We start from the raw sequence: 14,000 nt of genomic DNA, 5'->3' as shown, positions 1-14,000 counted from the left end.
GATAACTAATGTGACACCAATTTTTAAAAAGGGCTCCAGAGGTGACCCTGGCAACTACAGGCCAGTAAGTCTCACTTCAGTACTGGGCAAATTGGTTGAAACTATTGTAAAGAACAAAATTGTCAGACATATATGGATGAACATAATTTGGTGAGGCATGAGTTCCCTTTACAAAAACCATGTTGACTATTTCCCAACAATCTACTAGAATTCTTTGAGGGGGTCAACAAGCATGCAGACAAAGGAGATCCAGTGGATATAGTGTATTTCTGAAAATCTAAAGTCTTTGACAAGGTCCCTCACCAAAGGCTCTTTAGCAAAATAAACAGTCATGGGATAAGAGGGAAGGTTCTCCCATGGATTGGTAACTGGTTAAAAATAAAAAGAAAAGGAGTACTTGTGGCACCTTAGAGACTAACCAATTTATTTGAGCATGAGCTTTCGTGAGCTACAGCTCACTTCATCAGATGTTTACCGTGGAAACTGCTGCAGGTTCCACGGTAAACATCTGATGAAGTGAGCTGTAGCTCACGAAAGCTCATGCTCAAATAAATTGGTTAGTCTCTAAGGTGCCACAAGTACTCCTTTTCTTTTTGCGAATACAGACTAACACGGCTGTTCCTCTGAAACCTGGTTAAAAATAGGAAACAAAGGGTAGGAATAAATGGTCAGTTTTCAGAATGGAGAGAGGTAAATAGTGGTGTCCCCCAGAGATCTGTACTGGGCCCAGTCCTATTTAACATATTCATAAACAATCTGGAAAAAGGGGTAAACAGTGAGGTGGCAAAATTTGCAGATGATACAAAACTACTCAAGATAGTTAAGTACCAGGCAGACTGTGAAGAGCTACAAAAGGATTTCACAAAACTGGGTGATTGGGCAACAAAATGGCAGATGAAATTTAATGTTGATAAATGCAAAGTAATGCACATTGGAAAACATAATCCCAACTATACATATACAATGATGGGGTCTAAATTAGCTGTTACCGCTCAAGAAAGAGATCTTGGAGTCATTGTGGATAGTTCTCTGAAATCATCCACTCAATGTGCGGAGGCAGACAAAAAAGCAAACAGAATGTTGGGAATCATGAAGAAAGGGATAGATAATAAGACAGAAAATATCATATTGCCTCTGTATAAATTCATGGTATGCCCACACCTTGAATACTGCATGCAGATGTGGTCGCCCCGTCTCAAAAAAGATATATTGGAATTGGAAAACGTTCAGAAAACGGCAACAAAAATTATTAGGGGTATAGAACGGCTTCTGTATGAGGAGAGATTAATAAGACTGGAACTTTTCAGCTTGGAAAAGAGACAACTAATGGGGGACATAACAGAGGTCTATAAAATCATGAGTGGTATAGAGAAAGTAAATAGGAAGTGTTATTTACTCCTTCTCATAATACAAGAACAAGGGGCCACCAAATGAAACTAATAGGTAGTAGGTTTAAAACAAACACAAGAAAGTATTTTTTCATGCAACGTACTGTCAACCTCTGGAACTCCCTGCCAGGGGCTGTTGTGAAGGCCAATACTATAACAGGGATCAAAAGGGAACTAGATAGATTCATGGAAGATAGGTCCATCAATGGCTATTAGCCAGGATGTATAGGAATGGTGTCCCTAGCCTCTGTTTGCCAGAAGCTGGGATTGGGTGACAGGATATGGATCACTTGATGATAACCTGTGTGTTCATTTCCTTTGGGGCACCTGCCTTTGGCCACTGTCAGAGGACAGGATACTGGTCTTGATGGACCTTTGGTCTGACCCAGTATGGTTGTTCTTATGCCATATGCAAGAAGGACAACTACTGGCATTTAAAAAATTTAGTACACAATAACAGGCTGAGCCAAGTACCATAGGGGTGATTGGGCTATGAAGACAGAAATACCTTCTCAATGAGACAGCTGACCTCAAAATTCAGATTTGGATCAAACTGGCAGAGTAGTGTAGAGAACCTGGTACAGCTAATGCTGGGCCTGGCAAAATAGTGTACTTAGTCATTAGTGCTGCACATCTCGTGAATACTAAACTCACTGAAAACAGGAATGTAAATAATCTTAGGAGTTAAACTGCACCATAAACACTGTTCATAAATTCAGTGTATTTCCTTGAAATTTGAGTGCAATGAGTAAAAAGGTGTAAAAAATCATCACAAAGAGATTTGAATTTGCTAGCAGTATGGTACTAAGACATATAATATCATCAAAACTTCAAGGGTGCATTTAAATGTTATTAATTCTTACCAATTTACAACCATCTTTCTGACAATAATGGACATCTATCCTCTAAGGAGCTTCACTGCCTATGCAAAGGTTTGTCGGAAACCAGAAAATATTAATCCACAGTTTTCTGTGCGTGGAAGCTCTGATACTTAAATTGGTTCATTGGTCTTACCTCTATTAGATGGCTATGAGTTTCTGATGAAATGCAAATTTGAAATGAAAATTCAAGCTGTTCCACATCATTAATTGAGTCTAGATTTTTACTCTTCCTTGGAGGCTTGCAGTACTCTACTAGAAAAGAGTATTTAATGTGGTTCATTGCTCATTTGCAGGACAAGAAAAAACTTGGCTTCAAAACCACCTGAGTTAGCAGTTATATATTGCAATACTGAATTTAAATAAAAGCATAGCTGTTAGTGTGTGTATTATAAATAGCATTACATTTTTAAAATAATGTTATTACAGTTAGTCAATAAATCCAAAATAAAACATGCTAGAATTAAAGTATGCATGTCATGCAAACTTAATTCTGTCCCTGTGTGCATTTATGAAAGTCTGTAAGTTTATGATTACATCCTTTTATTTTGTTTTTGTTTTTTTGTTTCCACAGCACCCCACGAGACTGTTATGGTAATCTAGTCTGACCATCTGAATAATCAGGCCATAGAATTGTGTCCAGTAACTTCCTGCTTTCAGCCTAGTGGTGAGTAGGTGAACTCCAGGGCATGTTTTAGAAACCCATCCAATATTGATTTGAAGGTTTAAAATGATTGAGACCATGACCGTCTCCTCCTGAACTTTTTTCATAAGATAAACTAAGTTCTTTCTCACTTACTGGAAGGTATGTTTCCCAGACTATATGAATTATTTTTAAAAAAAGAAAAGGAGTACTTGTGGCACCTTAGAGACTAACCAATTTATTTGAGCATAAGCTTTCGTGAGCTACAGCTCACTTCATCAGATGCATACTGTGGAAACTGCAGAAGACATTATATACACAGAGACCAGGAAACAATACCTCCTCCCACCCCACTCTCCTGCTGGTAATAGCTTATCTAAAGTGATCACTCTCCTTACAATGTGTATGATAATCAAGGTGGGCCATTTCCAGCACAAATCCAGGTTTTCTCACCCTCCGCCCCCTCCCACACAAACTCACTCTCCTGCTGGTAATAGCCCATCCAAAGTGACCACTCTCCTTACAATGTGTATGAAAATCAAGGTGGGCCATTTCCAGCACAAATCCAGGTTTTCTCACCCCCCACCCCCATACACACACAAACTCACTCTCCTGCTGGTAATAGCTCATCCAGACTGACCACTCTCCTTACAATGTGTATGATAATCAAGGTGGGCCACTTCCAGCATAAATCCAAGTTTAACCAGAACGTCTGGGGTGGGGGGGTAGGAAAAAACAAGGGGAAATAGGCTACCTTGCATAATGACTTAGCCACTCCCAGTCTCTATTTAAGCCTAAATTAATAGTATCCAATTTGCAAATGAATTCCAATTCAGCAGTTTCTCGCTGGAGTCTGGATTTGAAGTTTTTTTGTTTTAAGATAGCGACCTTCATGTCTGTAATTGCGTGACCAGAGAGATTGACATGTTCTCCGACTGGTTTATGAATGTTATAATTCTTGACATCTGATTTGTGTCCATTTATTCTTTTACGTAGAGACTGTCCAGTTTGACCAATGTACATGGCAGAAGGGCATTGCTGGCACATGATGGCATATATCACATGGGTGGATGTGCAGGTCACCTACTACAGGACAGGCCTAACAAAGAAAATAACAGAACGCCACTAGCCATCACCTTCAGCCCCCAACTAAAACCCCTCCAACGCATTATTAAGGATCTACAACCTATCCTGAAGAATGACCCAACACTCTCACAAATCTTGGGAGACAGGCCAGTCCTTGCCTACAGACAGCCCCCCAACCTGAAGCAAATACTCACCAACAACCACACACCACACAACAGAACCACTAACCCAGGAACCTATCCTTGCAACAAAGCCCGTTGCCAACTGTGCCCACATATCTATTCAGGGGACACCATCACAGGGCCTAATAACATCAGCCACACTATCAGAGGCTCGTTCACCTGCACATCCACCAATGTGATATATGCCATCATGTGCCAGCAATGCCCTTCTTCCATGTACATTGGTCAAACTGGACAGTCTCTACGTAAAAGAATAAATGGACACAAATCAGATGTCAAGAATTATAACATTCATAAACCAGTCGGAGAACACTTCAATCTCTCTGGTCACACAATTACAGACATGAAGGTCGCGATCTTAAAACAAAAAACTTCAAATCCAGACTCCAGCGAGAAACTGCTGAATTGGAATTCATTTGCAAATTGGATACTATTAATTTAGGCTTAAATAGAGACTGGGAGTGGCTAAGTCATTATGCAAGGTAGCCTATTTCCCCTTGTTTTTTCCTACCCCCCCACCCCAGACGTTCTGGTTAAACTTGGATTTATGCTGGAAATGGCCCACCTTGATTATCATGCACATTGTAAAGAGAGTGGTCACTTTGGATGGGCTATTACTAGCAGGAGAGTGAGTTTGGGGGGGGGGGGGGAGGGTGAGAAAACCTGGATTTGTGCTGGAAATGGCCCACCTTGATTATCATACACATTGTAAGGAGAGTGATCACTTTAGATAAGCTATTACCAGCAGGAGAGTGGGGTGGGAGGAGGTATTGTTTCATGGTCTCTGTGTATATAATGTCTTCTGTAGTTTCCACAGTATGCATCCGATGAAGTGAGCTGTAGCTCACGAAAGCTTATGCTCAGATAAATTGGTTAGTCTCTAAGGTGCCACAAGTACTCCTTTTCTTTTTGCGAATACAGACTAACACAGCTGTTACTCTGAAACCTGAATTATTTTTGTAGCTCTTCTCTGTACCCTCTTCAGTTTTTAAACATCAGTTTTAAAATATGGCCACCGGAATTGTATACAGTGTTGCAATAATGATCTTAACAATTACGTGCAAGTATTATTACTTGTGGTAGTACCCTCTATGTGCTAGGCATCTGTCAAACACTTCAGGATAGTCCCTGCATGAGGGAGCTCAAAATATGAAGTCTTAGGTCAGGGGAAGGGAAATCAAAATAGACAAATTAAAATACATTTCTTATATTGGTTTGGGGGTTTTTTTGTGTGTGTTGCTTCTTTTATACCTGTTCTTAACAAGGATGATTTTTTTTAACTTAAGCAGCCTTTTATCTTGGTTATGGAATTGTGGCTTTTGGGGCAACTATAGTAGTAAAATGTTTTAAAATACAGCTCCCAGTTTGCATTTATTCACTTTTCTTCTCAATCAATTTTCCTTAATTATTTTTTGCTTTTGGGAAGTTGGCCCTTTTAAAGTAAATATATTACTGGTTGGAACTATGTTCTGTTTGCAGCACACAAAGAATGTAATCAGGTCATGAATGATCACTTGCATATAGGCAACCACTAACTTTGAATTCAATGATCAGTTCAGCTTTATCCGTTAGAGTAAGATCTACAAATGAGCTACCCTATCTTGGATGCAATGTTTTTGTGTTTGATTAGCCTATATAATTTCTAGAGATTCAATGATATTTTACAATTGGCAGCCTGGGACCTTGAGGATGTGTCCTTAGTTTGAATCCCTGCATGGATTTCACCCCCCCCCCCAACACATTATAGATATGTATAAGGAACTGCTTATTCTCTTCTTTAGTATAATTTGAGGGTCTATAACAGACTTCCACCAATACCCCGTCTTGTGCTTGGTCATTTAGAACAGTGGTTTTCAGCCTGTGGTCCGTGGACCCTTGGGGGTCCACAGACTATGCCTAAGATTTCCAAAGGGGTCCGTACTTCCGTTCAGAATTTCGGAGGGGTCTGCAAATGAATAAAAGGTTGAAAAGCACTGATTTAGAACATAGATCCATAAGACATAGCTATCACCACTTGGGGAAGTGGCGTAATTATGCAGATGGGAATGCTCTCTCTCATTGACATAGAGCATCTGCACTAACCGCACTACAGGAGGGCAGCTACCTCGGTACAGCTGTGCCACTGTATTGCTTCTAGTGTAGACTAGCCTTAAGAGCAGTAGACAGTGGTGCAACTTTAAGGTGGAGAGATGGGGAATAGGAGGTGAAAAAGAAAAACTGTTGTTCATAGAAACAGATAGGGAAGAGGAGACTGGGCACAAGTGGAGTTGAAGAAGAAAGGAGTGGACAGGAGAAACAAGATTAAGATAGAATCATAGACTTTAAGGTCAGAAGGGACCATTATGATCGTCTAGTCTGACCTCCTGCACAACGCAGGCCACAGAATCTCACAAAAGGCACTCCTGTAACAAACCTCTAACCCAATGGTCCCCAACACGGTGCCTGCGCCCGCCGGGGCATTTATATGCGCCCGCCTACTGAGAAGGGAGCGCTTCCACCGGACAACCCACCGCCGAGGAGCGCGGACACTGGACAACCAGCCGCCAAAATGCTGCCGCTTCTCAGTGGCATTTCGCGGTGATGCTTCTTGATGACGCCGCATCTAGGTGGCATGTCAGTGGCTGGTCATCTGGTGCCCGCCACACTCTTCTGGGAACATGAATATGCTATAGCAACAGAATGGTTGGGGACCACTGCTCTAACCTATGACTGAGCTGTTGAAGTCCTGAAATTGTGGTTTGAAGACTTCGAGGTGCAGAGACTCCTCCAGCAAGTGACCCGTGCCCCACGCTGCAGAGGAAGGTGAAAAAACCCCAAGGCCTCTGCCAGCCTGTCCTGGAGGAAAATTCCTTCACAACCCCAAAAATGGCAATCAGCTAAACCCTGATCATGTGAGCAAGACTCACCAGACACACACCCAGGAAAGAATCCCCTGTAGTAACTCAGATCCCACCCCATCTAACATCCCATCACATGCCATTGGTCATATCTGCTGCTAATAGTTGAAGATCAACTAATTGCCAGAATTAGGCTATCCAATCATATCATCCCTTCCAAAAACTTATCAAGTTAGTCTTGAAGCCAGATATGTTTTTTTCCCCCACTGCTTTCTTTGGAAGGCTGTTCCAGAACTTCACTCCTCTTAGAAACCTTCATCTAATTTCAAGTCTAAACTTCCTGATGGCCAGTTTATATCCATTTGTTCTTGTGTCCACAATGGTACTGAGCTTAAATAATTCTTCTCCCTCCGTGGTATTTATCCCTCTGATATATTTATAGAGAGCAATCATATCTCCCCTCAGCCTTCTTTTGGTTAGGCTAAACAAGCCAAGCTCTTTGAGTCTCCTTTCATAAGACAGGTTTTCCATTCCTCGGATCATCCTTGTAGCCCTTCTCTGTACTTGTTCCAGTTTGAATTCATCCTTCTTAAACATGGGAGACCAGAACTGCACACAATATTCCAGATGAGGTCTCACCAGTGCCTTGTATAATGGTACTAACACCTCCTTATCTCTACTGGAAATACCTCACCTGATGCATCCCAAGATTGCATTAGCTTTTTTCTCGGCCATATCACATTGGTGGCTCATAGTCATCCTGTTATCAACCAATACTCCAAGGTCCTTCTTCTCCTCTGTTACTTCCAAGTGATGCGTCCCCAGTTTATAACAAAACTTCTTGTTATTAATCCCTAAATGCATGACCTTGCACTTTTCACTATTAAATTTCATCCTATTACTATTACTCCATTTTACAAGGTCATCCAGATCTTCCTGTATGATATCCCAGTTCTTCTCTGTATTGGCAATACCTCCCAGCTTTGTGTCATCCGCAAACTTTATTAGCACATTTCCGCTTTTTGTGCCCAAGATCAGTAACAAAAGATTAAATAAGATTGGTCCCAAAACCGATCCCTGAGGAACTCCAATAGTAACCTCCTTCCAGCCTGACAGTTCATATTCCAGTGTGACCCATTGTAGTCTCCCCTTTAACCAGTTCCTTATCCACCTTTCAATTTTCATATTGATCCTCATCTTTTCCAATTTTAGCTAATAATTCCCCATGTAGAACCGTATCAAATGCCTTACTGAAATCAAGGTAAATTAGATCCACTGTCTTTCCTTCGTCTAAAAAAAAAAAAAAAGTTACCTTCTCAATGAAGGAGATCAGGTTGGTTTGACATGATCTACCTTTTGTAAAACCATGTTGTATTTTGTCCCAATTACCATTGACCTCAATGCCCTTAACTATTTTCACCTTGAAATTTTTTTCCAAGACCTTGCATACTACAAATGTCAAACTAACAGGCCTGTAATTACCCAGATCACTTTTTTTCCCTTTCTTAAAAATAGGAACTATGTTAGCAATTCTCCAATAATACGGTACAACCCCTGAGTTTACAGATTCATTAAAAATTTTTGCTAATGGGCTTGCAATTTCATGTACCAGTGCCTTTAATATTCTTGGATGAAGATTATCTGGGCCCCCCGATTTAGTCCCATTAAGCTGTTCAAGTTTGGCTTCTATCTTGGATGTGGTAATATATAGCTCCATATCCTCCTTCCCATTTGTCGTCCTATCATTATCCCTAAGTTCCTCATTAAAGACTGAGGCAAAGTATTTGTTTAGATATTGGGCCATACCTAGATTATCCTTAACCTCCACTTCATCCTCAGTGTTTAATGGCCCCACTTCTTCTTTCTTTCTTTTCTTCTTATTTATATGGCTATAGAACCTTTTAATATTGGTTTTAATTCCCGTTGCAAGGTCCAACTCTACATGGCTTTTGGCCTTTCTCACTTTATCCCTACATGTTCTGACCTCAATAAGGTAGCTTTCCTTGCTAATTCGTCCCATCTTTCACTCCTTATAGGCTTTCTGTTTTTTCTTAATCACCTCTCTAAGGTGTTTGTTCATCCAGCTTGGTCTACAACTCCTGCCTATGAATCTTTTCCCCTTTCTTGGGATGCAGGCTATTGATAGTTTCTGCAACTTTGACTAGAAGTAATTCCAGGCCTCCTCTGCCTTTAGATCCACAAGTTCTTCAGTCCAATCCACTTCCCTAACTAATTTCCTTTTTTTTTAAAGTTAGTTTTTTTGAAATCAAAAACCCTAGTCACAGATCTATTTTTGTTTATCCTTCCATTTACTCTGAACTGAATTAGCTCATGATCGCTCAAACCAAGGTTATCTGCTACAACAATTTCTCCTCACTACTCACCAAAACCAAATCTAAAATGGCACCCCCTCTTGTTGGTTCAGCAACTACTTGGTGAAGGAATCCATCAGCTAACACATCCAGGAAAATCTGAGCCCTATTATTATTACTAGCACTTGTCCTCCAGTCTATATCTGAGAAGTTAGTCTCCCATGATCACACCATTTCCATCAATATTTACTTCATTACAAACATTAAAGTGGTCTCTATCCATATCCAGATCCGATCCCAGAGGTCTATAGTACTGGGGGGGCTCTAGTAGCTTTCTTCCCCAATGTGATTTTTGCCCAGACACTGTCTTATCCATTCCATCACTTCTTATTTCTTTACGGTCTACCACATCATTGATGCACCATGCTACTTGACCAACTTGCCTTTATTTCTGTCTTTCCAAAACAGCACATACCATTCAATATGTGTAGTCCAGTCATGACTACTATTCCACCATGTTTCTGTTATCCCTATAATATCTGGTTTCACTTTCTGCACCAGTAGCTCTAGTTCCTCCATTTTGTTACCCAGGCTCCTCACATTAGTGTGCACACCTTAATTTTTGCTGTTTGGCCTCACTCACATTCTTTACCCTATTAGGCACAGACATTCTACTGTCAGAATCACCTATTAGACACTACACTTCCTCCTTATGTCCATTCTCCTACCCATGGCTGTATCCTTTCTTACTTCATTTTCTTCCTTCTCAATGTTAAAATCCAGTGTGGAGATTTCCTGTACATCTCTCAACCATCTCCTCCAGATTCCTAGTTTAAAGCTCTCTTGATCAGTTGTGCCATCCTCCATCCTAGAAGTCCATTTCCCTCCTTACTCAGGTGAAGTCCATCCTGAGAGAACAGTCCTCTGTCCGTGAATGCTTCCCAGTGGCCGTACATCCCAAAGCCCTCCTTATAGCACCAGTGACTGAGCCATCTATTGAGCCTCATAATCTTGTCATACCTTTTTTGCCCTTCTCTAGGAACAGACAGAATCCCATTGAAGATCACCAGAGCCTCAATTTCCTTAAGCATCTTCCCCAGCCTGGCATAGTCTCCCTTGATATGTTTCAACGAGAATCTAGCCATATCATTTGTTCCCACATGAAGGACAATCAGTGGATTCTTTCCCGCTCCCATTAGGATCCTATTCAGCCTCAGGTTCACATCCCGTATCTTAGCACCCGGCAGACAGCACACCCTTCTGTTCTCTGAATCACCTCTTGTTACAGGCCTGTCTATTCTTCTCAGAAAGAAGTCCTCAATCACATAGACCTGCCTTTTTCTGGCGATGGTGCGATTCTCCAGTCTATCCCCTGTTCTCTCTGGCTGCAAGTCCTCTCGATTCCTATTATCCTTTGCAATCCTCTGCAACTCATCCTGTATCCTCCTGGGGCTCATATTTGGTGGTGTTATTTCCATTGTCTCTTGCCCTCTTCCCATAGGACTAGCTACTCTTCTCTTCTTCCTTGCCTTGTCACCTTCAGTGACCACCTGCTGTGCCCCTTCTTCATTTTCCAACTCCTCAAACCTGTCCCTGAGCTCTGTTTCTCCTTCACTAGCCCATCTTTTCCTCTGCCTGGTTCTCTTAGTCACATGCTTCCACTGTCCACTCTCCTCACCCAGCAATATCCCCTCAGATTTCTTTGGTCCTGCTTCCATCTGCAAGTCTGAGCTTTTCTCTTTAGCCTCCTCATGTCTTTGCTCCATCATCCACTCAACCCCCCTTCTAAACTCAACCAGAGTTTCCATCTGCATCTCCAATCCTCGGATCTTCTCTTCCATCAGCTCTCTCAGGCAGCACTTCATGCAGACGAAACTCTTTTCAGGTACCCCCTCCAAGATCATGTACATGCCACAGCTTCTACATCCAGTCATCTTCTTTGTGCCTTCCACTACTTGGGTCACTACCACTGCTGCCTCTGTATCTGTCATTGCCTTCTCACCTAAGTCCTGTTAGTCTGGGAAACGCAAACCAAACCAAAACACCACCACCCACTTCTCCTCAACAGAACTCCCACTCCAACTCCCCTGTTTACAGCTCTGTTTGCTGGCTCCTGTGCCGCCGGAAGATCAAGAGCAAACATGAGAACAAAAAATATAAAAAGCAGAAAAATACACCCAAGGAGGGAGCAGGGAGAAGAAATTGAGAAGGGCAAAAGAGAACAAGGAAAAAGAGAAGAGAGAGAACAGGCAGAGATGGATGGAGAGCAGGTGAGACAAGGCAGTTGCACCAGAGGATAATGTGAGGAAACACTTGGGGGCAAGGGCTCATCTGTTGCAACTTTGGGAACCACCAGTTTGCATGCAAATTGCACATCTATTAAAGCAGTCACAGTGATTTTATTGTTCTAATATAATGGCAGAATTCAGCTTCATCTCCACTAAGCAGTGCCTGAAATTGAGATCTTTTTTGTTTTTGATATCAGCTATTGTACTGTTACTATTTGCCAAAATAGATTACTTTATCAGATTCCAAAAAAGAGACTAGTGGTAGGTGGTCCTAAAATATTATCCAGATCATCTGTGAGCTTCCCTGCACCTCTATCTTGGTTGGGAGCTTCCTTCCACCAAAAGGTTCTGCTGACAGTTGGGAAGACACAGCCAGTCTTTCTTCTTTCCCACACCATCTTATCCAGGCAGGCTTTGCACCCTTTACCATTAGCAGGAATCTTTGTAGGTGCCATTTCGTTACTCTTCTTGCAACTATAGGCAGTGATGCTGGGGCTGTTAATATGTATTTGAATTTGGAATGATCTGAGGCTTCCCTGGTTTGGGTATTGCTGAATCTGCAGATTTAGAGCTTCACAGCCACATTAGGCATTGTGGAATACTCCCAACAAGGAATCCAGTGGAAAAAAGTGGAAGATACCTGTAACATTTTTATGACTGTGTTACTCTCTTTTTGTTTGCTCATGGTGATGGTAAAGGATAACTCAGGGTTAATGCAGTGTTGTTGTAGCCATGTCAGTCCCAGTATATTAGAGAGACAAGGTGGGTGAGGAAATATCTTTTATGGGATCCACTTCTCTTGGTGTGAGAGAGAGAGAGAGAGAGAGAGATGCTTTCGAGCTATGCAGAGCTTTTCTTCAGGTCTGGGAAAGGTCCTCCGAGTGTCAAAACTAGATTCACTCTATATCTGACCTATCTGACTGTATCCTCAAAGGAAATCTGCACAACACTTTTGAAAAATAAGCCTGGGAGCTTAAATTCATAATTCTGCTAGACACTAAAAGTCTTGTCTTAATAATGAAACTGGATTTATGCTTATTCCAACTATCTGGCACTCCATTAACCCCCTTTTTTGTCCTATGACTACAGTGTTTATGGGCCTCTTCGTCTTGCATCTGTCCCTTAGAACAATGATGCCCAAGCTTCTTACACAGGAGGGTCACATAAATCTAAGTACAAATTTGTGTGGGCCAAAGAGATTCTACATATTTTAATAAGATTTAAAGCCAGCTGTATTGATTTATATTTTAAGTTCAGCTTGTTTTGTATATATTTAGATAGGTTATTTCTATGAACAGTATTGTTTATTTACACATTTGTGTAAATAAAATGATGTAAACATAACAAAAATGCTAATGAATTGGCCGTTACTATATTGTGTTGAAGCAGGTGAGCTGTGTACGGCCCGCGGGCCATATGTTGGGCACCCCTGCCTTTAGTTTAACATAAGTAGTTTGCACATATTCTATCTGTTCAACCTTGTATTTAGCTGTGAAGCTCTTAGTACCTCTACCAGAGCTGAGGAAGAGCTCTGTGTAGCTGGAAAGCTTGTCTGTCTCACCAGCGGAAGTTAGTACAATGAAAGTTATTATCTCACTCACCTTATTTCTCTAACTCAGGGTTAAATCAGTCTTAGGTGGTTTGCATGTCTGCAGGAACCAAGTCAAATAGCCCAATCATTGGTATTGAAGAAATACAAGTCTCAACTCCTTTTGAAATTTTGCCTCCTCCATACTCTGATTTACAGGATGGATAGTGAGAAGTGGGTATTTTTGGGGAGGTGGAATCAAAGCGAAGAAATGAAACAAAGGATTTTGGAGGGGTTAAAAACCTCTCTGCTGTAGCTAAGATTCAGATTGAGGCAATCAGTGGGAGAATTATGGGATTCCACCCTGAGACAAGTGGAGGCTTAAGGCCTGTCATTTGAAAGAGTCCACTCAAAAGAGAATTAAGAGGCGTCAAAAGTGCAACTAAACCTGTATCCATGAGAAAACCTGGAGAAGATTCACAATAGCGATAGCAGTCTAGGACCACTGTAGCAAAAGATAAGAAAAGGGTTAACTGTATTGGCTAGGAACTTTAAATGTTCTGCTCAGTTCAAGGAATGGGCAATGGTCTTTTGATTGAACAAATTCCCCAACCCTAATGTATCATAAATGAGACAGGATAACATTTTGATTATTGTCATGGACACTTCTCTGTTTTTACAGACTATGTAAATGAAAGGGTTGGGAGAGTACTTAAACATCTCTGTGCTCTGGGAAACCTAAGATTGTCTGTCTGAAATTTGGGGCAGTCCTTTCAGGGTTTATGTGGGTACAGCCTTCCTCTGAAAGAGCAATCACATAGTTTTCTTTCTCTCTCTTGGTGATGGAGTATCTGCCCT

Source organism: Caretta caretta, chromosome 5 (genome assembly GCF_965140235.1).
Source record: "Caretta caretta isolate rCarCar2 chromosome 5, rCarCar1.hap1, whole genome shotgun sequence".
Lineage (NCBI taxonomy): Eukaryota > Metazoa > Chordata > Testudines > Cheloniidae > Caretta > Caretta caretta.
Note: the sequence above shows the minus strand (reverse complement) of the source record.